General features: G+C 45.5%; 1 long non-coding RNA gene across 1 annotated transcript; it reads left to right on the top strand.

Annotated features, from left to right (window-relative positions):
• The first annotated feature begins 7,868 nt into the window (after window positions 1-7,868).
• Window positions 7,869-24,814, top strand: LOC144583708 (uncharacterized). Its single transcript, XR_013537629.1, has 4 exons — window positions 7,869-16,167; window positions 18,930-19,644; window positions 19,841-19,937; window positions 24,380-24,814. It is a non-coding gene; the product is annotated as an uncharacterized LOC144583708 (long non-coding RNA).
• The last annotated feature ends 1,647 nt before the right edge of the window (window positions 24,815-26,461 follow it).

Genomic DNA, 26,461 nt, shown 5'->3' with positions numbered 1-26,461 from the left:
TGATGCCCGGCCGGGAGGGGAGCCTCACGCCGGAGCCGGAGCCGGAGCCAGCCCTCGCCCTTCCCAGCGCCGCCGGAGGAGACAGCTGGTCCTGGGGGCCTCCTTCCTCCCTTCCTTCCCCGGCCAATGGGGAGAGCAGGCCGCCAGGGGCGGGGAAGGCGGCGGCGGCGGCGGCAGGAGGCACGGATTCACACGTGCACCCCGGGAGGCGTGTACGCCGAGACGCGCGCCGGGCCCCCTTCGGAAGGAAGGAAGGAAGGAAGGAAGGAGGCCGGGTTGGCCCCCGAGGGGGAGAGCCGCGCGCGTCACTCCTCCCCGGAGCCGGGCTTTTACGGGAAAGGAGGGAGGGGTGGATTAATGGATTAATTAATTAATTAATTGGGACTGACGCCCCCTGCACGTTCTCGGGGGAAACTGGAAATACTCTGCTTTTTGTTGCGTGTCTGCTCCTTTCGCGTTAAAACACACACACACACACAAACACACACACCGCTCAAGGCATCGTTAAAACGGGTTAAGGAGAGAGAGCCGCTTGCAGAACCGGATTAAAGGCAGACAAAGCAGATTAAACAATCAAACCGCTAAAATCAAGAAAGGGGCTCCCCTGAGAGAGCATTGCTGGAAGGAGGGGTAGGGTTTCCACCCGGCAAAAATATCTGCAATCTGGGAGGTAGTTCGTTACTTGGAGGAGAGCGGAGACGTTATAAGTAGTTGGCCCCACCCCCGCCCGCATCAAGGCCATGCTGAGCTCAACTGTCATTAATAATAATAATCATTAATAATAGCACTCCACAACAAGGCCATGCTGAACGTAACTGTCATCATCATCATCATAATAATAATAATAATAATAATAATAATAATAATAATAATAATAATAATAATAATAATAATAATAATAATAATAATAATAATAATAATAATAATAATGTGCCATTAAATCAATTCTGACATCTGGCAACTGGGTTATTATTAATAGTATTTTCCAGGTAGAGAATAGACAGAAGTACCCGTAAAATCCTGAAAAGGATCACTATAAGTTGGAATCGACTTGACAGCACATCGTGATCAAAGGAGGCTCCTGGGACTAGCTAGCTCTCTTTACTCGGAAGTAAATCTGATCAATTTCAGTATTTGTGGAGCCCAACCTGCTCATGGTGTCATGTGGGTTCTTGTTTACAAGCTTATTTTGCATTAGCTTGTAACATCACTCACCTGAGTCTTTATTCATTTATTGCATTTATATTCTGCATGTCTTCCAAGGAGCTCAAGGCTGCTATAAGATCACCTTCTCCACTTTAATGCTCACAACAGCCCTGTGAGGCAAGGGGCTTCATGAAGGAGTCAGGATTCGAACCTGAGTCCCGCCAGCCCAAAATCTGACCAATATACCAGAACACTGTTAAGGCATCATGAATTTGGGGCTTATTGCATTTGTCTGTATTCTTTTTTTTTAACATTAAAAAACACATGGTTTCATTCTTTTGAACAGAGTTTTAAACTCTGCGTTCGCTTCCACCTTCCAAGTTAGCAGAAATTGGACTCCAGGGAGAGGGGGCTTCGTGTGTTTTTCCCCCCGCTGGGTGTTTGCTGAAACGAAACCTAATTGCGTTCAATGGGTCTCATTCCGGAGGGACAGAGAAGAGAGTTGGTTCATAGAGATCTTTCAGTGTTTGTTTCTTGTTTTATGTTACCATATTTGCCATTTTTTGCTTATTGTTTGCTCTCTTTTTTTTTGATCTTTTGCTGCTTTTCATGGCAGGAAATGAAATATCATCCTCATTTGCAGTTTGTCTTGCAACAGCTAGGAAAGAAGAGGAGAGGGCAACGTGCTATGCAGATTCCTCTCTCTCTTTCTCCCCCCCCCCATAACTTCCTGCCATTTTCACCCTCCTCATCATGTGCTGTCAAGTCAATTCTGAATTATGGTGATCCTTATCAGTGTTTTCCAGGTAGAGGAGACTCAGAAGTGATTTACCACCCCCTTCTTCTTCTGGGGGTGTCCTGGCACGGTGCAGCTTGCCCAAGACCACCCAGGCTGGCTCTTCTCCCAGGAGGCCCCGTGGAGGGAATCGAACTCAGAACCCCTGGCTCCACCTAACCACTGAGCTATCCAGCCACCTCCCTGCTGTATTTACAAGGACTTTTTAAAAAGCGTATGAAATCAACCGGCCCCTTAGTTCATCGATTGACATCAGGATATATTTTCAGCCCCCTTTGCTCACCTGGGGCCTTCCCAAGGTGTTGGCTTACAACCGCCATCATCCCCACCTTGCATGGGAGTTGTAGTCCAAGACCTGCCCTTCTATCTCCCACATTCCAGGCATCTAACAAGCAAATCTGCCTTTTAAGGTATCCCGGGACTATTTGTTGTTATAAGGAGATTCCACAGGTCTGACCCTAGAATGAATACAGGTGTTTTTCCTCTCTTCTTATTCTCAGAAGAGTCTGATGAAGTGGAAATCATAAAGGAAGGAAGGAACGTTCGGGCCCTCCAGGTATTTCAGACTACAACCCCCATCATCCTTCGTTGGTTGCGATGGAAGGGAACGATGGGAGTTGTAGGCCAAAATGGCGAGTCTACAGTTCTGTTTCCCTAGGTTAAAAAGCCTTGCTCCCTTGGTTCCAGTAAAGCTGGTAAAAGGTTATGTGGAGAGGCGGGGGGAAAATGGGTACACAAAGGAGCAAAATGGTAGAGAAAATATATTTCAGGAAAAACATGCTGGGCTTAAATCCAGATTTGAAACTTAGAAGACAGACTGCCCATCTCTGTAGTCGGTGATCAGCAACTGTAGCCCTCCTTAAAACAACAGCCCGTTGCCCTACCCGACAATGTCAAGGCAAAAGGACTGTGGGCGTTGTTATCGTGATTCGCTTCTGCGTTTCTATCCTGCTTTCCTCTGGCGTGCGCCAGCTGCCAGACACGGCTCTCCTCACCCTTGGCCGTCGCAACCCCCTTGAGGTCCGGCAGGCTGAGACGTTGTGACTGACCCAAAGTGACTGGTTGGATTTCCTGGTTGAGCCAAGATCCTAACCCTGGCCACCCGCGTTGCAGTCCGGTTCTCTAACCATTACACACCGCTGTCTGTACCTTCTGTGCTTCACCATGAAGCCGATTACTGTAAAAACAAACAACCCACCAGATTTTGCCTGCCTTAATTGACAGTAGGAGGAAAAGGAGATCCTGTACTGTTTTCCTTCCCCCTTTTCCCTGTACTTCTGCATTAACAGAAGTACAGTCTCCAGATCTTGTGAGGTGCTAGTCCCCCTCTATGCGGCACTGGTTAGGCCCCATCTGGAGTCCTGGGTCCAGTTCTGGACACGGTCCTTCAAGAAGGATGTGAGCAAACTGGAGCAAGTTCAGAGCAAGGAGGATCAGGGGACTGGAAACCAAGCTCGGTGAGGAAAGATTGAAAGAACTGGGGCATGAGAAAAGACTAAGGGGAGATAGGAGAGCACTTTTCAAAGATTAGTCCTACAGAGGAAGGGGCAGGATCTGTCCTCGATCATCCCAGAGTGCAGGGCACCTCATGATGGGCTCAAGCGACAGAAAGCCAGATTTCAGCTGAATATTAGGAAAAACTTCTCAACTGTTAGAGCAGTACGACAAGGGAACCCATGACCTTAAGGGGAGGTGGTGAGCGCTCCAGCGCTGGAGGCCTTCAAGAGAAAACTGGAGAACCACCTGACCGATATCCTTTGATTTGGGTTCCTGCCTTGATCAGGGGAGGGTCATAGAGGCCCCTTCCGCCTCCATTATTCTGTGATTTCAAGAAAAAAAGATAAAAGCCCTAGGAAACAGACTGGTGTACATCTTAGAAATTTTGCCTCTTTTTTTGGAGGTGAGGACAACATTCCCCAGAATCCCCAGCCAGCTCAGCCAAAGATGGGGCGGGGAGGTGGGAGGAAAGGACTCTTTCCAATCTCTTGGCAGAAAGGAGAGAAATTTATTCTGTGTTTGGGCAGCCCTCCCAGCTACGTTGCCTCACTGGAACCAGCCGCGCTGTCTCTCTCCCCCCCCGTTCAGACAGAACGAGCGTGGACGTTTTGACAATGTGTTGCGTAAACTGGACAAACAGTCCTGCCTGCGGCGGTTGTTCGGTTGTTCGCAGTTTGCTGAACGCCTGCCAAGACACCAGTCTCCTGACCCTCCTCCCCCCTGTGCTTTATTCCCCAGCCGCCCTCCTTGAAAACAACAAGAACCTGTATGTTTGCAGCATCTCTGGGGGGAAAAAAAACAAGCATCAAGGAAAAGTGGTGCATCGATAAAAGCAGTGCGCCCTATACTTTACATTCCAGGCCACTCTGTGGAAGCTTGGGTGTAACTGAGTCAGGACAGGCTGGAGGCAAAGAGGAGCATGTATGGGGCCGGGAGGGGTGGGTTGGGGGCTGCCAATTTGATATAAGAAGTCAGAGAGTCCTTCATATTCTGAACCTCAGCAGTAAGCGTTGACTGTCAAAATCTTTTTTCCTTTTATTTTAAGGTTTGAGGCATCTGTTTTCTTGCCCTCCCCTTTTATCCCAGAGCAATATTGATTTATTTATTTAAAATATTTTTTTACCCCGCCTTTCTCCTTAAAAAAAAAGGATCCAAGGTGGCTGACCTCGTTAAGAACACAAGAATCTTTTAAAAAATTATTCAAATCTTTCCAAAGAATTAAAGATGTATGCTATTAAAAAATAGTAGGTAAAAGCGTGACTAAAACAGATACCGCTCACACGTGGCATCGTGGTCACACACACCCCCTTGGCGCATACTTGGCGCATCCGCCCCTTTGTACAGAACGCCATTGGCGCATACCTCCCTGGGTAAATGTTGGGAGTGTTTTTCAAGAGGTAGATTTGACTCGGGGTGCCAGCCGCTACTCCGAGGGTGGCTCAACACATTTGGCTTCCCAAGGTAAATAATAATAATAATAATAATAATAATAATAATAATAATAATAATAATAATAATAATAATAATAATAATAATAATAATAATAATAATAATAATAATAATAATAATAATAATAATGTGCCATTATGTCAATTCTGACATCTGGCAACTGGGTTATTATTAATAGTATTTTCCAGGTAGAGAATAGAAGTACCTGGAAAATCTTGAAAAGGATCACTGTAAGTTGGAATCCACTTGACAGCACATCGTGATCAAAGGAGGCTCCTGGGACTAGCTAGCTCTCTTTACTCGGAAGTAAATCTGATCAATTTCAGTATTTGTGGAGCCCAGCCTGCTCACGACGTCATGCGGGTTCTTGTTTACAAGCTTATTTTGCATTAGCTTGTAACATCACTCACCTGAGTCTTTAATAATGGCACCTCAAGACAGCCGCACAACTCAAGGTGCACAGCGCCCCAAATTCAGCCCTTGGCAGTAATTTTTTTAAAAAGCCCAGCAAAGTAAATAAGTAATAATTTGCTGCAGTTTCTTGACATCCCATATCGTTGGCAGCCTGAGGCATTGACCCTTCTTTGTCCCTTGATAGGGAGATGGTAAACCTGTCTTAATCTCCAGCACTGTTTCTGGACAGAAAGATAAGGGGGGGGGGGAGAAAACGTGCAGTCGGTCTTCTGTACTCACTCAGAAAGCCATAATCCTGTTCTTCTTTTCTTGTGTTCTGGCTGCAAATAATTGACAACCGCTTTTTAAATTTTGATCTCTCAAACTGATTTAAGAAATGGAAATATGTACGGTACTATGCCGGAGTGTTTGTGTCTCGCTGTTTTACATTGACGTGCGTCCCAATTCCAGTGTTCACTTAAACTATCTCCGATAATCCCAGTCACCCTTACATCTGCGTAGTGAGAGAGTGAGAACTGGAGTAGGAGCAGCGAGCCCCGGATTCAAATCCTCCCTCAACCACAAAGCTCACAACGCTGCAATTATATCCACGCTTGCCCGGGGAATTAATCCCCAGTCTTCTCCATGAGGTCGAATCCTACTGAGTAGAACCTGGCCAGGGTGGCTGCATTGTAAGCCCCAGGTTCCCGCCTTCTCAGCCGATCTACCTCCAAGGGTCGTTGTGAGGATAAAAAGACCAGCAGATGGATACCTCCTTAAAGGCTCTTTGAAAGGAGGACAGGATTTTTCTTAATGATTGTGATGACTATAAATATATTTATCCCTATGGGCCTGCTGTGAACAGGGGAATAGAAAAGTTACTTTTCAGATATAGGGGGTTGTAAATTTGTAGTACCCAAAAGTAATTTTTCTAAACTCTGCACCGTAGTAGGTGCAGGACAGTAGATAGGGAAGCAGTCGCTGTTGCTCTGAATTCTTCAGGTTTTGGGAATCCCAGGTTTTCTTCAAACCACCTTTCCTGTCCTGGTAGTAGAAAATATGCATTTCAAGACGTGCAAGATTAGATCTAAGGTATGTAAAGCCCTTTGCCAAAGAGGGCATGGGGGAGGGATTCCTCCCCAACTTCCCCAGGGAAAATCCCATCCCGGTTTGGTTGGATGTAGCTCCCCCCACCTCCGCACCTCCGGCCGTCCCCCCCCAATTTAAGCTGGCAAGGCTCGTTAGAAGAAAAACCCACACCAAATTTCAAGGGGGACAAGAAAATAATCGTCATTAAGGCGTGATCATCATGTTCCTGTGATGTTTACCTAGATAAGGAGAGGGCCTCCTTATCTTTCTGAAAAAGATGGGTCAATCACAGGCTATTTGGACCCAGGCTAGTCAAAAACTAGCCACCACAACCACACTGATGACTCTCTCTCTCTCTCTCTCTCTCTCTCTCTCTCTCTCTCTCTCTCTCTGTGTGTGTGTGTGTGTGTGTGTGTGTGTGTTGTGTTGGAAGGTTTCCCACTGTTATCTCGAGCCAAACACGTTGCACAACCGCATCCACGTAGGTAACCTCCAGATTGTAAGTATGTTTATTCAGAAGCGAGTCCCAGTATTTCATTGGGAATCATTCCTAACAAGTTACATATAGAATTACAACTCTAGAGATGCAGGGCCTCTCATGCACAACTGGACCTCTAAGTAAGTTTCTAGTCCTCAGCATTGGAACGGAAAGTGTCAGCCCCCATTCCAAGGGGGTGAAGGAAGCACAGAGGTCGTATGGTCGTTTCAGCAACCGTGCCAATTTATAGGCACATAACCTCGCAGGTGGCTACTGACATCTTTGGATGCATGGGCCTTTATGTAACCCACAAAATTGCAATGAATCACCAAGTGTCCTTCATTAACCTTACCAAGAGTGAACTTCCACCGTCAATCTGCCATGTGTCACGAATGGAAGAGCGAGAGACTGCAGAAGGCGGGTGTCTCGCCCAGCACGGAAAGGCAGCTTTTTTGAGCCACGGATACAGAAGAGATGCCACACGCAGGCAGACGTGGGCGCACATAACGGGCGAGCCCTTGCCAAAGTTGGCTAGGCGGTGCAAAAAAATGTTTTTATTCAGGTCCCTGACATATTGGTGCTGCTGGCAGCCCTCAAAAAGAGGAAGGAGTTGCAAATAGAGGGTTGGTGTTGTTTTTTCATGATGCAGTGGGAGGTGAAAGCCTTGAGGCCACAAATTCCCTGGAATATGGTGACTTCTGGTTGTTGTTTTTTTAAATATTAAACCTCCCCACCTACATCCCACAATCTCCAGTTGCAGGGTGTTACTGGCAACAAACCATTCTTGGCTAGCAGAGAGCATCGCCTACATCTTAAAAACTAGGACAATATCTTCATGTCTTTGAGCTCTGAAGAAGATTCTCCTACAAGGTGCTGGTGAGGGTCCCTCCATGAGGTCACAGGAAGGGCCAGACCTGTTTGTCCGAAAGTGTGGCTTACAACAACAACAACAACAACAACAACAACAACAACAACGACGATGATGATGATGATGATGATGATGATGATGATGATGATGATGATGATGGGAAGGTGGTTCTTGTCTTTAGAATGGAGGAACAGTATGTAAAAACATAGCAGAAAGGGTTTTGTGTGGTGTTTAAAAAAGTCAAGATGAAAGACAACATTGGGCTCTTTATGAGAAGGTGTGTGAACCAGCATTGCCCTGTTGCGCTGTCAAGTAGGGATTTTAAAAAAATGAATAAACTAGGTTGTGTGCTTGGAGGAGGTACAATATCTAGGTAGCTCTGTCAGATACGTACAGCATGACTGTTTCCTTTGGAAACAAACTGTATTATTGAATAGGGGGTGGGTTTTTTTGTTAAGCAAAAGGTACATTCAGTTTCTGTCTTATTCGTTCTTTTTGCTCTCTCTCTCTCTCTCTGTGAGTGCGCACGCGCACGTGTGCATGTGCACGCTGGGGGAGCTGACTCATAAAAATGTGTGCTTCATTATTACAGCCCAAAGATCACAACTAGCCATCTTAATAGTATCCAGAGAGAGAAAAGCTTCCTCAGCTTGGGTCTGTGAGCTTTATGGCTGTAATCTAAACCTCTTTCCTTCAAACTGGAAACATTTGTCCCATAAAAAGAACACCACTCCGGCCTTGATCTTGATTGACCTCTTAGGTTTGGCTGCCATTTTGTTCTCTTCGTTCCCGCCGATCCTCATTTTAGTTCATGGGATAACCTATCTCATATGCCGTTGAAATAAACATGCATGGTTTAGTCCACTCGGACTGATGGTGACCCTTTCCAGGATTTCCTCGGTCGACTCCGAAGGGGTTTACCGTTCCCTTTTTTCTGGGGTCATGCTGGGACCAACCAAGGCCACACAGGCTGGTTTTACTCGCAGGAGGGACTGAGGGGAATCGAACCATCAACCTCTGGCTCCCCAGCATAGGTGCCTAACTCCGTGAGCTTAACGACGAACAAAAATCCTGTTCAGCCCGATGGCATTTCCCACGCATCCCCGAGGGAATCTGAGCGGAGGCGACAAGCGGCTCGCAATGCCCGCCTAGGATGTCTACTTTTTAATGTTAAAAAAATAATTAAAAAGATGCAAGCAGGCAGGAAGCGGGCGAATTAGATGGCCGCAAAAAGGGGCGTGACTGTGACAGGTATCAGATAAGATGGGCCTTGTTTATTCAACACCTTATCTCAAGATAACAACAGCTCGGCTTACAATAATTTTGAATTGTTTTACAGGAAAGAAGGAGAGTCGGACCAAAGTTGCCGGCTGCAGCGGCAGGTTTATTTTTTCCTGGGTGACGATGGTGGAGGGAACAGAGCATTGGTTGCCAACCTTGGGTCACCCAGATGTTCTTGGACTACAACTCCCAGAAGCCTTCCCCACTTGCTGCGCTGGCTGGGGTTTCTGGAAGCTGTCGTCCAGGAACATCTGGGGAACCCAAGGCTGGGAATCACCAGAATAGAGTGTGCAAACAGTCTATGCTCGGAGGACAATAACGTATGATAATGCCGAATAACTAAGGAAGTTAATATAAAGTATGCTTATAGGTTATGACCTGTAAAACGCTCTGTGTCATAGGTCTATGCTATCTGAAAAACTATATTCTCCCATACAAGCCTGCACAGGCTTTGAGATCTGCAAGAGAGCCCCTTTTCACCATTCCATCATCTTCAAAGGGCATTTGGTGTGGGCTCAAGACAGGGCCTGGTCAGTGGTTGCTCCCAGGAATTGGAACTCTTTGCCAAGAGAGGCTCCAATTCCATCCTCCCTCTTGTTCTTCCAGGCGAAGACCTTTTTCTTTAGACAGGCCTTTGGTGATTAAGAGCCTCAAAGCACAGATTTTTAATGATATGATTTCTCTCTCTCTCTCTCTCTCTCTCTGTGCAAATGTTTATTGACGTTTTAATGAAAAGATTCCAAAATGTTTTAATTTTAAAGGCATTTTCATAATCATCATGGGTTTGATTCTTATCTCCCCCCTCCCACTTTGCTGCATTTTAACTCTGTTGTTTTTCGGCTGCTGTCCCAGATCTCAGTTCAGAGAGAAAATTTTCAAAGAAGCAAATATATAAATCTATAACACGAGCAATAGTAATTTGTGCAATTGTTTAGGACCTTCCTTCTTGTTACATCAGGTGCAAAGTCTACGTAAAGTCATGGTCCATTCTGTACAGCATTGTTGACACTGGCATCATCTTTCCCTGTTTGTTCGTTTTTTGTACCCGCTCAGAGATGCGGAACCTGAACATAAGAATATAGGAAGAGCTCTGCTGGATCAGGCCAAGGTCCCATTGAGTCCAGCTTTCCGGACCGCACAGGGGCCCCCCAGATGCCTCTGGGAGCCCACGAGACCAGGAGGTCCCTGTCTCCTGATCCCTCTTCCCCTGCATCTGGCCTTTGGAGGTCCCTTCCTTCTAAGCCTGGAGATTATACATCTCCATCATGGCTTGTCACCTGCGATGGAGTTTTCCTCCAGGAATCTGTCCAATCCCCTTTTAAAGGCATCTCGGCCAGATGCCAATCACCACATCCTGTGGCAAGGAGTTCCACAGACATGGGCATGGAATCAGGGGAAAGAATCTCACATTTGATTTTTACACTATGTGTTGTTTGATCTTGCTATTACAATGTATTTTATCATTTTTATTTCAAACTGTTTTGGATGTTGTGCAATTTAAAAACGGGGGCCAGCTTGGTGTGATCTCTTGAGGGGCTAGGCTTCAGCCCTCATCATCCCTGCTAACCCACACATTAGCTGGGAATAGTGGCCATCATAGTCTGCCATATTTTGAGTTTTGCCCATTGGGGAAGCCTGAAATAAATACGTAAATGCTGGCTTAGGGCTGAAACTGACTGTGCACAGACATGGGTACAATGCAGGTTTTTTTAAAATGCACTCCATATATCGTGCAGTTCTTATGACCAAAGAGCAAAAGTTTTTCCAAGTTGCGCCTAATGTCCTGAATGAGTCCAGAGAGGGTGAAGGTCCAAAAGGCAGAAGCGTGCCACCCTATGCACACTTAACCTATGAGTGTGTTAATTCAGTGAGGGCCTACTTCTGAGAAGACGTAGTTAGGTAGAATTGCACTGCAGTGAATTTAGTTTTACATCAACTGCAAACTATAATTCTCTGACTTGTTATGGATTTAGGGGGTGATTGAAAACCAGGATTAACAGGGTTTTTATGCCATAAACAAGCTCTTGAATTCACTACTTGAGTCAATAATGTGGTTGACACTTGGAAATACTATTTTCCCCTGATGTTGGGAAAGTGTGAAGGCAAGAGGAGAAGGGGACGACAGAGGATGAGATGGTTGGACAGGGTTATCGGAGCGACCAACATGAATTTGACCCAACTCTGGGAGGCAGTGGAAGACAGGAAGGCCTGGTGTGCTCTGGTCCATGGGGTCACGAAGAGTCGGACACGACTAAACGACTAAACCACAAGAACAATCCCTCTTCCCTGTCTCCCGTTTCCTCCCCCCCCCCCAATATATATGTACTTGTATTTATGCCTGTGGATAAATAATGCCCTTGGGGTCCTAGTCTGAGAAAGTAAAGTTCCTTGCCATGACATCATCCATGGGCTTGGAGTTGACTAAGACGCCAAGTCTGGATTGGTTAGGTGCAAGATGAAATGCAGCTTTTGTTCTAAAAGTCCTTTTATAGGCAGAAAGGTTCCAGAAGGGGGAAAGAAGGCAAACCTCTGGCCCTATGCAAGAGTTTGTGCTTTCCCACAACCTTGGCGTTCTCCCACGAGAGGCGGGCTCAGTCACCCGCCCACCCTGTTTCTTGAGAGACGCCCATGTGTCTTTCCACCAATTTTGGCCGAATTTCCCCAGAAGTCATAAAGCCGCTCCCGCAGTCATGATTCAGCTTCAGAGCGACACCTTGTAAACAGGAAATTGGAAGGAGACTGGGAAAGGGGAAATGAGAACGTGGGGGCAGGAGAAAAGAAACAGGGGATTTTTTTTGATTTGAGGAAGAGTGCGATGACACCGTGTGTGGTCCTTGGGAGGATCAGGGCAAATCTTTGTGCCCAGGAGATGCCCTTTCTCCTGTATGCATCCACAGCAAGGAGAGACTGCCAAAGGAAATGCATGGCCGCAATATAAACATGGCATGCAGCCCATTTAACAAGAGGCAGATAAGGGGGGGCGGGGAAGTAGCGCGGTGCTGGATCAACCCCTGGCCAAACCAGGCACTGCGATAGAGCTGTTGAGTAAAAGGCCCTCGACAATCTCCAGGCATGACTTAGCAAAGAATAGGTGACAGATGGAGTTTCTTACAATGGTGGCTGAGAAGCCAGCAAATTTTTCTGTAGGGGTCTTTGTAGCATTTCACAAAGCGAAAGTTTGTTTGTTTTTGTCATGGATTCATTGTTGGTAATATAATCAATATCATTCACCTGTTGCCAAAGCCTTACTCTCTCTTTTTTTGGGGGGGGGGAATCCAAGGGAGTGCAAAACCAGCAACAAAATTTATAAATTTTGCATAAGTGGCAAAAAAGTTCGGGCACCCTATTGCCTATCTGCAGTCCTATTCCTGCTGATCCCATAGGAATGGGCTCCTCTGTATAATGACGCTCTATATGTAATATGGAATTTTTGCATAGCTCAGTGGGTTGTGGAGTGCCTGGCTGCAGAACCAGGGGCCAGGGGTTGAAATCCTCACTGTGCCACTATACTCAGAGGTATCAGCTGAGTTCTCCTTGGGAGTGTCTGTGGATGATGGGCCTTGCAGAACCAAGCATCGAGGGTGGCAAAACTCGGCACTCCCCACCCACTCCCAAACCACCACCCTAATAGGGTCACTTTTGCAAATTCGCACTCAGTATAAGCTGCGAATGATTTGGCCCCTCAGTTTGGTTCATTTCCCCCAGCGGGGCAGAGCTTATAAAATGCCTCTTTTTCCTTCCTTCCTTCCTTCCTTCCTTCCTTCCTTCCTTCCTTCCTTCCTTTGTATTGTTACTCCAGTTCAGTGACCATGCTGACTGAGGGATTCTGGGAGTTGTAGTTCCAAAAAACATTAACTTTTGTCAGCTTTGACTTGTTTGGGACATGGCCGAGCCGCCCATGGTGAAAATATTTCTGTTCCAACTGCAGCCGTATGGCTTGGACGATAATAGCACAAACCATCCAGACACTGAAATACAGGGGTGTTGAAAAGAGCGCGAGAATAATCTGTACCTGTAGAGTGTTTTTAATTTGACCAATTTGGTTTACCAGAGCTAACAGTTTATGTTTGTGTTTAAACCAGGCTAAGTGCATTTCTAGCTGTGAAAGATCCTAGTTCGTAAGAAAGCGGCTAGAGGCGAGAAACCATTCCTAACCTTTATACCTTGTATAATTCACTTAGAGTCTTGTACGAATGATATTAAAAGTGAATGTTTAAAGTCCATTAAAAACTGTTGTTGCTCCCACGCACCCACCCAATTCCTGGCAGTCTCTGAGCAATTTTGCACCTCTTTTATATTTTATATACCTCTAAAGTATGTGCTAGTTCCCGGGCACCACAGAGTGCTTACCTCCCTCCGCTCTCTAAACAGCAATCTCTATTTTGCTTCTGAGTCGTTTGATTACAGACAGTTGCAAAGAAATTAGATAACAGAATGGCCTTGCAACGTTCCCATGTTTACAAATGACCTGATCGAGGGAGCACGACAGAAGGCGTTGCGTGCTTTCCTCGCTACTGTACTTGATGAAGCATTTGCTCACAATGTGCCGGGGGCGTTGTGAGGAGCTGGCGCACGGCCTGCCGAAGGAAACTTCTCAGAGTCTGAAAGCAGTGGTGCGCAGCCTGTGCGTTGCTGGAGGCCATGTGCTGGTCCAACTGGTTTGGCAGGACTGGAAGATGTTCAGGGAGGAAAGGCGAATCCATCGCCTTTCCATGTAGAACCCCCATGTTCCATGGCAGCGTACCTCATTAACGGGCCGACCAATAGGACAGCAAGACAGTCGCAAGAATGATCTATCCTTGCAGAGTTGGCCAACTTTTCTCGTCTTTGCCCTCCAAAATGAGGCAAACGGGTTTAGCACCTGAGACAGAAGCAGCTCCTGGAAAATCAATCTATTTTACGCCACTCTTCTGCTCCAGAGGAGGTGTTGGCTCTCCATATTGTAAGAACAATAACAGTGCAAGGAATCGCTCCCACCAATTTCCCACTTAAAGTCTTTTGCCTAATACAGCCGAGGGAGGAAATGCTGGTTTCCTTGGTTGTACAGACCTATTAAACCGGGCTTCTCCCATTCCTGCCATCCACCGCGTAACTTTTATGGGATTTAACTGTCAGCGAAAGGTTATGAATTCCAGATGTTCCCATACGGATCTTGCTCACCACCAGAAGAAATCTACTAAGTGGCATTGGCAAGATACAATATATAAGTAGAATATATTTGTTTTCCTTCTGTTTTTTCCCCCCGGCTGGAAAACGTATGCCAGTTGTTGCAAGTAACCATGTAAATGTGATTCAGTACCGAGAGGTCAGCCCAAAAAAACCTGAAAAGGCCCAAAATTTATTCGGAATAAAACAACTAGATTGCCACAATGACAAGTGAAGAGACGGAAATGGCTAGGTTGGGTTTTTAAATATCATTAGCTCAGCAGGTGGCTCAGGCTTATACAAGCCAGTTATACATCATGGCAGAAAAGCAGAGCAGGAAGTGGTCAGCATGATTCCCCCTTAATGGCTTGTCCTCTAAAACAACAATTGCTAATTAATGAGCCATTAAGATGAGATGGGGATGCAAGACTATCCGTCCCAGCCTTATGTCAGGAGAATATAACTTGGGCAGGTTTTTAATTTATTTATTTTTTAAACTACAGCTCCCTGAATCCTGTAGCCAGAATGACCACTGGCCATTCTGGTTTAGTGGTTAGAGCGCTGGATTAGGAAGCAGAAGACTTGGGTTCAAATTCCCACTCAGCCTTGAAATTCCGTGGGGGGAACTGCAGGCTGGAAATACAAACTGACCTATTTTTGCAGGATGATGGGCAAAGAAAGGGAGCAGGAGAGCTTTAACTCATGGGAGAATGAATGAATGAATGAATGAATGAATGAATGAATGAATGAATGAATGAATGAATGAATGAATGTGCACTTTTTCACCAAGGATTACAATCCATTCTTGTAAAAGTCTGAAGTGTCCACTAGAATTTGGAAAGGCTTTTGAAAAAAAACAGCTCCTATGCAACTACTGACAATAATATGTTGTAGATTCTGGAAGTTGTGGTCCAAAAAAAGTAACTTTTACAAGCTCTGGATCCCAGGAAAGGAAATGCACACAGATATCTCCTAGGTGTGAGAAGCAGTTTTCAGTGAGAAAGGAGAAATGATGATGTGCCATATATGTTATGATGATGCGTCTAGGCTACATGGGGAGGTTGGGGTGGTGCAGACAACACAAGCCACATTCAGGGAAAACTCTGTTTTCTTTGCTGATGCATCAAGATCATGTATTGACTTCTACATCCAGGTTGGAAGAAAGTAAACCCAGGAATGAAGGCAGAAGTGGATGTTTTTAATTACATGCCATCACTCCTCATTGCTTGCCTTCATTCATTAGCTACCTGCCTTCACTCATCGTTGACTAACCACAGTTATCCACAGCTATCCTCATTTGCTGTTATTATTAATCGTATTAACATCTCATATTTCCACCGAACGTGTCAAGGAAGCATAACATGGTTTTTCCCACCCCTCCATTTTTCTTCACAACAACTCTGTCAGGTAGATGAGGCTGAGAAAGAGCCAGAGATCACAAAAATCACTCACGCTTGTAGCAATGGCATTGGCCATTGCATGCATAAAAAGGTCACCTCCAAAGTGGCGCAGAGCACTGAATGCATCTTTAAGAATAAAGTTGGTGCCGGTGGAAGGTTCCGGAAAAAAAGCTGCTAAGTGCAGCTCAAGACCTGTCTTTTTGCAGGCGCCCAGGTATCTGTTACAAGGTTTTTCGGATAGCGCTGCTGGCCTATCTGCTGGTCATGGGAGCCTGACCTTGTGTTTGTGTGTCCGTGGATGTGTGTGTGTGTGTTTGAAACTCTCTTCCCTTCGTGAATTAACTCCTGAACTATTGACTTTCCCTCCAGGCCGAACGGCACACAAAGTTCAGCCACATCCTGCATGCAAGCTGCGTCTCTCCTCTGGCCCAAGAATGCTCAAGGACAAGTAAATACTTCTGCAATCAAGTCGTAAAACTGACCCCTCATAAAATGAGCCAAATGGCTCTAGTCATTTGAGAGAGAGAGAGAGAGAGAGAGAGAGAGAGAGAGACTGAGTATCTGACGAAGGGTCCCGAGTGGCCTGGGGAAATCACCTTGTTCTGAATCAAACCAAGTATTATCGGTGAGTCCAGGGCTGTTCAAGGGAACGGCTCCTTCCTCTTTTTAAACTTTTTTGAAAAAGAGTTAAGATCTCTTCCTTAATAGAACATAAGCATTCTTCTGTCTATACCTATTAGTCATCACAGAGCCTCCATGGCCAATGATAGTATACCTCTGAGTCATACTACGTGCTGTGCTGAATACATCAGAGGTGGTCCACGGCTGCCCTTTTCTGGACGTTGGTTTCCATCAAGCTAGGCAGTCAGGTGCTGTCTAGGCGTTCAACTCTCATATAACCCAGCCAACATGGCCAATGGCCAGGGATGATGGGGGATGTAGTCCAAAGCACTTGGAAGGTGTTCAGTTGGCTATAATTTTCAATCTCCTTTTAAAGCCGCCACAGCTGAACAAAATGGGATTATTAACAGCTATCTTTAGAGGCAATACATGCCACTAAATTGACTCAAAAAAAGAGAGTCGATCAAGGAAGGCTTTTAGTCAGCAACATGTGAGCAGAGCTGTTCATAATATTTATTTATTTATTTATTTGTTTGTTTGTTTATTTATTTATTTATTTATTTATTTATTTATTTATTTATTTATTTATTTATTTATTTATTTATTTATTTATTTATTTATTTATTTATTTATATCCCGCCCATCTGGTCTGGTCGACCACTCTGGGCGGTTAGGATATTTTGGAAGACATTGACCCAAATCTTCTTGCTTTGCATAGTAAACCACACTAGAGTAGACCCATTGTATCAATAGGAACTTAGTGAGTCAAGTCCTCCATAAGTCCCATTGATTCAAATGCACCTACTTTAGCGACAACTTATTCATTTATCCATTTAAAATGTTTTTAACCTGCCTTTCTTGTTTACAGAGGGGTTAACTCACCAAATGCCATAGATTTGTTCCTTGTTCCTGTTAATGTGTCGTTAAGGCACCTCCGACTTATGGAGACCTTGGCTGAGGTAAATTTCCTGCCCTTCACAGCTCTGCTCACGTCTTGGGAACTCAAGCCTGTGGCTTCCCTGTGGGAGTCGGTCCATCTCATATTTGATCTTCCTCATTTCCTGCTGCCTTCCATCTTTCCCAGGAATATTGTCTTTTCCAGAGAATCCTGCCTTCTCAGGATGTGCCCCAAAGGAGGACAGTCTCAGTTTCCTCATTTTTGCCTCCAGAGACAGTTCAGGCTTGATTTGCTCTAAGACCCACTGGTTTGTCTTTCTGGCAGTCCAGGTTATCCAAAAAGCTCTCTTCCAGTACGACATCTCTGATCAATGGGCCTAATTAAGGGGGACGTGGTGGCACTGCGGGTTAAACCGCAGAAGCCTCTGGGCTGCAAGGTCAGAAGACCAGCCACCATAAGATCGAATCCACATGACGGAGTGAGCTCCTGTTGCTTGTCCCAACTCCTGCCAACCTAGCCGTTCAAAAGCATGTAAAAATCCGAGTAGATGAATAGGTACCACCTCGGTGGAAAGGTCACGGCGTTCCGTGTCTAGTTGCGCTGGCCACGTGACCACAGAAACTGTCTACGGACAAACGCTGGCTCTACTGCTTGGAGACAGGGATGAACACCGTGCCCTAGAGTCAGACACGACTGGACTCAATGTCAAGGGGAACCCTTACCTAGTATAGGTAATAGGATTTGGGTCATTAATTGGATTTGGGTCATTAATTGATGTGATCATCATAAGTCCGAAGCGACTTGGTGGCACATCACAGCATAGCTTTTTAGGGGCATCTGGTGAGATGCTGGGAGAAACTGGGTGAGTTGGCCAACTTGCCAGACCTGTACCTTGGGCCAGAAGGACTACTGTGTCTGGCACAAAGCCAGTGATTGCTAACCACCCAGATATTTTGGGCTTTGGCTCCAACTCCAAAACACCTAGGGAACCAAAGAAAGAAAAACCAGCATACACTTCATGGCCCGTGGCATATGTGAGAAGCCAACCTTTGGGGTTCTGTCAGTTGAACACGCCTGGGTTCACCCGCAACACAGAAAGGATAAAATAGGCAAGTAAACTGTTCAACTTTAGCGCTGCATCACATAGCCACTGTCTGCAACGCTGATGAAGCGCTATGCCACTTAGAATGAAAAAGATTAACTTTGACCCATACAAGATGGTTATGAACATGGACAGAATGCAGGCAGAGTCGGGACAGATCCGTGGGCGGATCAAAGTGCCAACGAGTCTATTTAAGGCCGTTTAAAGAGCTGTGTGGTCCTCTGCATTGAAACAGCCCAGTTCAACTGAGGCTGCCCCATGACGATAAAGATAACAACACAAAGAGAGTGTGACATGAATTGATGCAATAACACCCTGACATAACTCTTGGGCAATGTAGTCACAACTGGTAGAGTATGTCTGTCTTCCACCGGTTCTGTCCTGAGATGTCCTCTTCTTCAAGTGCCTAAACCCCTTAGCTCTGTTCAGCATGGTTTCGTCTACCGAGATTCCTCGGGGTGCAGGTTTATTTTCAGTTCCTTCCTGATGATGAGCCCGGGGGCTTTGGGGAATTATCTATGCATGTTTCATCCTGTTATTCCTGGAAGAAGCAGCCGTCATTTCCTGGAAGGACACAGGAAAGGAATGAAAAGCGTTACTGATGTCTACAAGAACAGGAAATACATTGGTCGGCTTAAAAAAACCAACACCTCCCTTTCTGTGAATCCCCTGCCTAACAACTGCCAGAAAATATTCTTAATTAAGAGTTTGAGCACCGAGCAGAATAACTGCATTGCCGTTTTTTGTGTGTGTTTTTTTTAAACAGTGACTCCAACTTTATTTTCAATACAATTGAATCTACAAAGCATTTTGACTGTGGCAAGGGAAGACGTTTGGCCATCAGCTGAAGCCACTCAATTGAATGGAGAACCTGACTCTTTATACGAAAGCACCAGCTTCCAGGACTTTATAGCGAGAGCAAAGCCACCAACATTTCTTTGCACTAAACTCCAGCGTTGAATCTGAAGTTTTAGGAAAATAAATGTCAGCACCTCTTGGTCCTATGTATGTCCCCCCCCCCTTTTTAAAAAAAAAGTACATTCCAACTTAAAGTGCAAGCCAACATCCACCTCGCTTACTGTCATTTCTTTGCTTTGCACATCTTCACCTGTTGAATAGCTGGCCAAACAAATTGACATTAGAAAATGTAATAAATACAGAATCACTGTTGACAGGCTTAGGGGAAACTAAAGTGCTGTTTGTTCTTTGGGGGTGGGATTTATTATTTAAGGAAAGGGAAGGGGTTTCTTAACGTTTTTAGTTGCTTTTGCTCTGTGGTCTCCTGGAAGTTTTCGTGCATGCTCTCACTCAAAGCTCAGCGTGCCATTGCTGTTGTTGACTGTTTTCCATCTATCCGACCCCCGATGGGTACATCTGTAGATCACGTATCTTTACAAGGACACACAGACTTATCCTCCATGAAGATGCCCAATTCCGTTTCAAATCCATCGAACTGGTTGCCTTCTGCACATCCTGTGGCCGTGAGTTGCACCCTTTCACTGTACACTGTATGGCCATGGAGTTCCTTTGGTTTTTACGAGATGCAAGGCCCCAGGTTCTTGTATAATGAATAAGGAAGGGGGAGAAAGCATCTCCTTTATCCACTTTTCCCCCACCAGCTTTAATTCTACGCTGTTTCTGCCCTGTCACCAATCAACTTTCTTTTTCGCTTTTCAGGTTTTTTTGGGAAACCCCAAATCACTTCTGTGCTACGCTTGATTTTTCCTTCCGAAGCCACCCTGATGAGTGAAGACATTGAGTGAGTGCATGCAAGGTAAATACTGTATACTACTTCAGCCTTCCCCTCTAAAAATAGACACTGCCACTGCAACTGGGGAACTGGCTTGGACTGCTTTCAGGCTGCAGCTAAACCAAAGCTAGGAAAAGTTACTTTTTTGACCTGCGATGCCTAGAACATCCCGAGTCCCTACAGTCAGTGGCCGTCTGAGCTGGGAACGTTCGGGGAGTCTGTAGTGCAAAACCTGCAAAGGTCTGAATCACATACACACCCGGAGTCTTTACTAACAGACAGTTGGCTTGAGCCTAAGATGTTTCGCCACCCGAGGCACAGATTAAGGTCATCCTCCCTTTGATGAATGAAAGGTCCAGGAATCAGCAGCTGGATCTTTACTTCTTAACACTGGCGGTTGGAGCAGCCAGTCTCGGATGCCCCTGGGGCCAGTAGCCACCCTTTGCTGACAGGGGCCGGGCGTTGAGCTGACATTCGGGGCTGTCCCAAGACACTTTTCCGCCTGAGGCAGAGCAGAAAACAGCAATTCCTCCTGCCCAAAGTCAAAGGGCCCAGCACCCTCATTATTTTAGCCCCCCGAGGCAGGGAATTGCACAAACGCCTCTTCCCTGCTGAGACGGGAAAAGGCCACGATGGTGCATGAAATTGTTAACAGCTCCCAAGGTCTGTTTAAGAGTGTGTGGGAGGGCAATAGGTACCGCAGGAGAGGTCAGCGAGCGGTTTAGGTATCTGGCTGCAGATTTCCCACGGTGCCTTCTGTGAGTAGAAGCAGCCTGCGTGGCCTTGGGCAAGCTGCACAGTTCCATCGTCGCCATTTAGTCGTGTCCAACTCTTCGTGACCCCAAGGACCAGGGCATGCCAGGCCCTCCTGTCTTCCACTGCCTCCCGGAGTTGGGTCAAATTCATGTTGGTCGCTTCGATGACACCGTCCAACCATCTCATCCTCTGTCGTCCCCTTCTGCTCTTGCTGTCATACTTTCCCAACATTCAGGGTCTTTTCCAGGGAGTTTTCTCTTCTCATGAGATGGTCAAAGTCTTGGAGCCTCAGCTTCAGGATCTGTCCTTCCAGTGAGCACTCAGGGTTGATTTCCTTCAGAACGGATAGGTTTGTTCTCTTGGCAGTCCAGGGGACTCTCAAGAGCCTCCTCCAGCACCGCAATTCAAAAGCATCCATCCTTCGGCGGTCAGCTTTCTTTATGGTCCAGCTCTCACTTCCATACATCACTACAGGAAAAACCATAGCTTTGACTATTCGGACTTTTGTTGGCAAGGTGATGTCTCTGCACAGTTCCAAGACACCCCCAAAAGAAGGGAATGGTCAACCACTTTTGAATATTCTTTATCTGGCAAACCCTGAAAATGGGTTGCCAAAAGTCAGAATTAACTGGAAAACACAGGATGACTATTATTAAAGGGCAGTGAACGATTCTTGCACAATCTTGGGTGAGCAAAGTAAAATTAAACACAATTCACATCTGTCCGTTGTTTTTTTCCTTTCTCCTCCTTCTCCTCCACAACCGCCCCCCCCTTTTCTCGGATCATCCTTCTTTGGTCATGAAGACACCGGATCAAGTTTCACTTTCATCTTCCCATGCTCCAAACGCCCCATGTCGTAACATTTCCGCTAACAGCAGTACAGGAAAAATTGGCTTGAAAGAACTTCTCGACAACATGCTCAGAATGTGCGTCAGCAAATCTCTCCTTCCTGTACCCATTCGCTACAGAAGAAGGCTTCGGACAGGCAAAAAAAGAGGAAAGAACTTCCTCTAGCTGTGTGTTTGTGTGTGTGTGTGTGTGATATCATGCGCCACCATTTGAGATCTTCATCAGAACAGATGACATAAGAAGCAGGGTGTGGAAAGAAGGGCCGGAAAGAAATAAGAGCACAGACATTGAAGTAGATGTCTTCACTGTGGACCCACAAGGATGCCTTTGCATGATATAATTAGCTTGTGGAATTCAGTGCTACAGGATGTGGTGATAACTATTAATTTAAATGGCTCATGAAAAGACTGGGCTCTCCTAAGCGTGATAGCTAAACAGAAGGTTCTTCCAGACGGGACAACCAACCAAATCTTTTTTTTAAGTTGGTCATTGATTGATTGATTGATTGATTGATTGATTGATTGATTGATTGATTGATTGATTGATTGCATGAGGGAGCACAGGGCTGACTGGGATGCGTATCAAACTGAACTTCAAAAAGCTATGTTTCTTTTCAAAAGACTATCTCAGAAATCCTTGTTAGAAATCCACTTCCTTCCGGGAGTCTCACTATTTTCATATATTTATAATGATAGAATAGTGTGCCCATTAATAACTTCTCATCTGTGTAATCACAAGAGCTTGGCTAAAGTTTTCTCCATACATCTGTTGTTGTTGTTTAGTCATTAAGTGGTGCCCGACTCTTCGTGACCCCCGTGGACCAGAGCACGCCAGGCCCTCCTGTCTTCCACTGCCTCCCGGAGTTGGGTCAAATTCATGTTGGTAGCTTCAGTGACACTGTCCAGCCATCTCGTCCTCTGTCGTCCCCTTCTCCTCTTGCCTTCACACTTTTCCCAACATCAGGATCTTTTCCAGGGAATCTTCTCTTCTCATGAGATGGCCAAATCTCCATACATCTACCAGATCATATTTGTTAAACAGTGCTTGAAAACTCTTGTGTCTTGCTTGGTGTGTCTGAATGGAAAGATCTGTCTATGTTGGGATTCTAGATCATATCGAGATCTTCCCCCAATGATTATTGTTCCTTTCATAATAATCATGCGCCATCTAGTCAGTTCTGACTTATGATGACCCCTTTGGGGTTTCCTAGGTATTCAGACATGATTTTGCATCTCCTTCTTTTGGGGGTGGGGTGCCCTGGGAATGTGCAGCTTGCCCAAGGCCACCCAGGCTGGCTATAAATTTCAGAAGGCACAGGATAGCCCTTAAAGTGTCCTCTTGGAGGGCCAGTTCTCTCCTCAAGGGAATGCATGTCCACTCACACCCTATGAGGTAGCTGAAGTAAGAGAAAGGGGTAGACCTTTGGTTTAGATGGGTGGGATAGAATTCTAATAAATAAATAAATAAATAAATAAATAAATAAATAAATAAATAAATAAATAAATAAATAAATAAATAAAATTGTTGTGTGGCCTGGGAAGCTGCTCGCATTCACTTCTAACTGAACTTCACCCACTCACGCAGCGCCACTATGAGCTCATATAACCCAAGGTATTTTGGGTCCAGAGAGTCATCACTCAACTCCTACTAATAGATCCCAGCTCTGTTTCCGGGGCCTCTTAGAAGCCAACCCCCCCATCCCCAAAAATAAAGGGCTTTAAATTATAATTTGATGTTCCTTTCGTCTCGCCCCAACATACTCTTAAATCAGTTCAATATGGCTCCAGTCCCTAATATGTTTGACTGTGGTCTAATCTGGCGTGTTAGTGGGGAAAAAAGGAACAGAGAGAAAAAAAAAGGGGGGGGAATACAATCCTCAATAGTTTAAATCAGCTGTCCCTCATGGAAAGATTTAAAGTGTGTGGAGGGTAGGGCTTTTTCATAAGCACTTAGATTTGGAAGTGATCTGAGTCGGATGGAAAGCCATGTGCTTGTCAAATCACTTACCATTTTTAGAAGCTTTGGCAAATCTCTTGGGTCCTTTGCTAACTTCCACCCGTTCTCTCTCTCTCTCTCTCTCTCTCTCTCTCTCTCTCTCTCTCTCTCTCTCTCACACACACACACACACACACACACACACACACACACACACACACACACAGACAGACAGAGAGAACTCTTTCTGGAAGACGGCACATGGTGCATCATCTCCAGAGACATTCACATTAAGTTCACGTTGAAGGTAGTTTTCTTACTGCACCTCCAAAAAGCTATGTGTCGGACAGTATTTGGTACCGGATCTCTTCCTTTTTAGAAATGGTCAAGAGGAATATGTCACAAACAGGTGGTAGGTGCCAGATAATATTAAAGGGGATGATGACTCTGCCGGGTGGAAGAACAGCTCTAGAAAACCCCATTGTAGACTACAGTTCTTGGTGGAATTCACAGCTAGGCATACTGGCTGGAAGATTCTGGGAGCGGTGCATCATGGCCTCTCCCATTTTGCAGAGACCTGTGTCCAGCAGGCCAAGGCCAAGAGGCAGACCCGAAACCAGCAAAACCAGGGAGCTGGACAGGGGACAGATTGGATTTGTCTTCGGGGACCTTGTGGAAGGGATTGTCACTCTTGAATTGTCCTCTTCAGCCACGCTAGATGCAGTTCCAAGTCCTCCATACAGAGCACGTTACCATAGTCTCTCGAGACTGAAGGATGCCTAATCTTATGTACACCATATAAATAGCCAGGGCAATCAATGAGTCCTGGATCATGGGAAAAGATATGGGCTCCCAGGCTTTAAAGCCACCCCTCCCCTCTTTTTCACACATGCAAATGCAAGTGTTTCATTTCTTGCTCTCCATAGGGCAACCAGTGTCTGGATGGCCTTGGGTAGGGTGGCCAAGGAAGGACATTCCTCCTTTCCAAGGGCCAACAGAAGATCATCTTTGTTTTCACATCATCCTCTGTTTGAAGGCTTGGTCTCTCGGAGCCCAATTTAACAAGAACGAACCACAGGAGGGGAGATCAGAGGCCTCATTCATAACGAGCAGCCCCTCTGGACAGCGCAAGAGAAGATAGTTTACCCGATCAAGATCATCTGCACTTGACTCTGATGCATTTTTCTTCCAGTTCAATTATAAAAAAATTACGGTAAATAAATTGTAATTCCACCTTGTTATATAAAAATTAGCACATGTACTTAGTTTGTCTTATTTTTTTTCCTAGTGATGTGTAAGGGGCTCTCCCAAAAAGACAGGAGGGGAGATATGTAGTAAGTGTTAATTGTACCATATTCTTCCATGTATAAGACTATACTTTCGTCTAAAATCTTTAGACTAAAAATTGAGGGTCATCTTATACACGGAAGTAAGCTGAGGAGAGAACAAAAACAAGTGGAGGGGAAAGCAGAGATCAAAGTGATCCTGCAGTGCTTTGAACCCTTTCCCCCTGCACTTGCTAAGTCCCACTTAGATTTCTTAATTTGGGGTTAGAAAAGTGTGTGGGGGTCTTATACATGGGGGTGTCTTATATACAGAAAAATACGGTATGTGTTTGAAGTCCTCTACTGGAACCTGAATATGATCTTACTATGAGATGCTTATTGTAATTTTTTGCATCTCTCCCTCCTTCCTACTCCTACATGGCACTTTTTTCTTTGGGGGGGGCGAGGGGGAAAACAGCATGCCTATGGCTTCTAGCAACACGAATTGATTGATGGCCCTTTGGATTCTTTCAGTTTCTGCACGAAAGGGAGGTAAAAAAAAACCTCTTCTCCCCCAACTTGCGTCGCTTGATAAGTGTTTGTGGGCAGAAAACCAAAAAATGTGTTAATCTGCTATAGTAACTTGGGTTTTTTTCTGGAGTGGAAAAAAAACATAAAGTATGAACAACAAGAGCAAACATGTCTTATGGGGGGGGCACACAACTCCAGCAGCTTAAAAGCATAAATATTTCTCAGCATCAAATCCTGTTTCTAATTACATCACCATCTAAACACCTTCTTCGGTGTCTCTCCCTGTGCATGAGGCTGGCCGGGTGGATTGAATTCAGATGTTGGGGGTGGGATTAAAGTACCAGAGCCGTGGGGAGGAGAGGGTCCCACAGCCTCGTCAGCAAAGCACTGGGTCTTGTTTCTGTTGGAGTTTTTTTTTACAACCTCGCATGTTGCCCAAGATGTATCTGGGAGGGACCTTTCTGAGCAATGGGTGATTGACAATCTGCCCAGCCCTAACCAATTGTTTTCCCCTGCCTCTGAATTCAAAGAGAGCCCCGCCTCTTTGCTGGGAGTTCCTTCCCTCTCCTGGGTTGGAATCGGTGTTGTCAGTTTGCTGTTGATCTGTTCACTAATGTAAGTAATGTTTTTATTATGTCCTCAAAGGCTTTCGCAGCCAGGATCTGACGGTTGTTGTGGGTTTTTTCAGGCTGTTTGGCCATGTTCTGCAGGTTTCACCAGTCTCTGTGGCCGGCATCTTCAGAGGACAGGAGCTAGAACTCTGTCTGTGTTCTGGTGTAGTGTGTGGGATTGTTCAGTATTTGTAGCTGCGGGATCAGTTTTGTTGTTGTTGTTGTGATCTCCTAGCTAATGACACCCATCAGTCACAGTGACAGAGCATCTCCCCCCCTTATCACAACAAAACACCCATAACAAAAACAAAAACAAAAACAAAAACAAAAACACGCAGATCACCATAATCACCCAGACTCCTGAAAAGGACAAAAAGCTGATCCCACAGCTACAAATGCTCAACTATAGCACACACCACACCAGAACACAGACAGAGTTCTAACTCCTGTCCTCTGAAGGTGCCAGCCAAACAGACTGGCGAAACATTAGGAAGAAAAACATTAGGAAGAACACGGCCAAACAGCATGAAAAACCCACAACGAATGTTTTTATTCTTTATCCTACAAATATCTTTGAGTGAGTTATTGAGGCCTTAAGTGC

Source organism: Pogona vitticeps, chromosome 6 (genome assembly GCF_051106095.1).
Source record: "Pogona vitticeps strain Pit_001003342236 chromosome 6, PviZW2.1, whole genome shotgun sequence".
NCBI lineage: Eukaryota > Metazoa > Chordata > Lepidosauria > Squamata > Agamidae > Pogona > Pogona vitticeps.
The sequence above is the reverse complement of the archived record's forward strand: the minus strand, read 5'-3'. Positions and strand labels throughout refer to the sequence as shown.